A 2,937-nucleotide genomic window follows, 5' to 3' on the forward strand; every position below is an offset into this window, starting at 1 on the left:
GTTATTTATACAACAAAAAANAAAAAAAAAGGAAAAGAAAAAGATAAATCTCGAAGTGTTAGCATTGTTAAGTGGGAAAGGAAAAAAGAAATGCCTCATTTTGATTTTTTTATTTGTAATTCAATTCAAAGAAAAAAAGAAATGACATGAAGCAGTTCATATTTAGTATGAAATAGAACGAAATAATAAGATATTAATACAATATATTCATCATTTTTGTTATAAATGATACTCAATTATTTGATAAATGAAAATATTTCATGAAAATTGAATGACAATGATTGAATAAGTAGTAAGCTAATCATATCAGATGCCTTTTCATCACAAATGTTTGGTTATTTTATAAAATCCATTACTTTATGATATATAATAGACTCTTTGGTTGCTATAGATATCATTTAAACAATTCAAATATTTGCATTAATACATATAATAAAAGTTGTCAACAGTTTTCTTTTCTTTTTTTTTTTTCTGACATTGATAAAGTTGGTGAATTAAGAAGGAAATAAATTCGAAAAAATGGCAATATAAGAAGGCATTGATTTTCTTTTATTCATTAACTGTATGATAAGACCGATCCTATGAGCAAATGATAACAGCATTACTGATATCATCGTCATTTCAGTTCGAAAAGTATACATTTATCATTCACAATTAATCTTAAATTTCTGTTATAGTTATAAATAAATGAATAAATGTTGTTCGTGGCAAAAAAAAAAAAAAAAAAGAAAAAAGAAAACGAAAATATCCCACTAATAAATTTTCTGATTAAACAGCAAAATTGCTAAACTTTTGTTAAATATCGGTTGCTAAACGTTTGCATTACTCAATGAAGAGATGGAAAAATGTAAATTACAGGTAATTTTTATAAATCCAAAGATAAAATAAAATGTATATAAAAAGTGCTAAGTGCAGGTGTAAGTATAATAAGTGAATAAGTATACACACAGCTAAATTTTCCACATATTTATTTTGGCATTTTATCTTATCGAAAATCAATTAATTCATTCAGTGATTGTGAACAGTTGAGAAGATAGCAATACACTTAACAACTAAATGTCTGTATCAAGTTATTATTCGAGAAACAGCCGTTGGATAATGCTGAGGCATATCGATAAACATAAATTAGAGTAAATACGAAACTACCAACACTATTACAACTAAACATATCAATATCTATAAATAAAACATTTTTTGGGTCTTCCAAATTGGCACAACAGTAACAACAACAAACAAACAAACAACAACAAAAACAACAACAAACAAACAACAACAAAAACAACAACAACAACAAACAACAAACAACAACAGTAACAACAAAACAACAGCAAACAACAAACAACAACAACAAACCTAATAAACATAGTTTATGTGGTATACTATGTGCTTAGATTCGAATTTAGAATTTTTTTACCCAGAATTTAATTTAGGATGTTAAAACTTAAGGTATTATCTGCAATATTATCAGGCTGAAAGTTTCAGAAAACTATTAATTTCAATTTCATTGAAAAAGACATCAAGAATTACAGCAATGATTTTTCGTTTTTTATATTTTTTATTGACTATCAATAGTTGCCTTAATAAATTTCAATAGCATCAGAGATGTTTAAAGAGCAATGCTCAGTTTCATATTTTATGTGGACAACAATACAATCATTGTTGTGTTAGGAGAGGAAATTAATTAACAAGAATATACTTCATCCTAGCAATCAATGATATCCATATATAATTCAAAATTAGTAAACTGTAAATAGCATGGCACTGATTGGTAATTGTAGTCTTGAAAAGATGTGAATAACATCGAAGCAATTTTAATCACAAAAAGACATGAATTTGTGTAATTTCGATTTCATGCAAAATTTTAATTTCTAAATAATTTTAGTGTTATATTCCTTCACCAAACATTATACTTTTAAGTGATGGAAGGAATGAAAAGTTTCATAAAGGAATTATGAATTGAATTGATTTTCGTATAAAGCATATGATTTGGAAATGGAGAAAAGTTGTTAAAACTAATTTACTTGTAATTCAAGTTATTATAGCAAAAAAGTTAAAAAAAAAAGAGCAGAATTACTGCTTAATCATCAAAGCACTCACCTTGGTAATACTTTCATAAATGGATAATAAAATCCGATTACCCTAACATTTGCACTTTATTTTATTTTGAGAAAGTTAAACTTTCATTGTGCTATCAATTTACCCCAATGGTTGTCAGGAAATTTTTAACGGTAAAATGTCTTGATAGCCATATAGAACTGTTAGGAAATTTTGTTACCAAAAACGATAGACCGTGATTTAGATGATTGCAATTATGATTACCTGATATGTAATTTCAGGTGATTGAGGGATTTTATAACTGGAAACGATTAGGTGTAAGGAAAAATGCATAAATCATATGGAGAGATTCTATTTCCTTCCGTTAAATTTTTCTTCAAATTCACTTCATTGCATTTAACTTATCCATCATACGAATTCTTTAGTGGCACTATCGATTGATAATATCAATAATTCAGGAATTGTTATCATTTCATTGCTGTCCTTCCTTCGATTTTATCAATTATGTCATCCCTTCCCTCCCTCCAAAATATTCTCAAGAAATAGTGATTGCTTATTTATATTTCTTCTAGAGATTTCCAAGACAATCATCGGTTTAACAAACGATACATTCAACATTCTGTTGACATCAAACACAATAGTGATGAATAATAATACATTTTGTGATATATTGTTGCATGCAAAAAATTGAAAACTGAAATAAAAAGAAAAAAAAAGCAAAGGAATGAGAAATCATTTAGCTCATTACATTTTTTTTTTTTCTTTTGCTTGTTTATTTTTTTTCGTTTCAGTTATCACCCAACCATTTTTTATTACTTCAACATTCTGATTAGATAAATTGCTTACTTGAAAAACAAAAACAAAAAAGGGATAAAAAAAANA

Source organism: Loa loa (genome assembly GCF_000183805.2).
Source record: "Loa loa unplaced genomic scaffold supercont3.41, whole genome shotgun sequence".
Lineage (NCBI taxonomy): Eukaryota > Metazoa > Nematoda > Chromadorea > Rhabditida > Onchocercidae > Loa > Loa loa.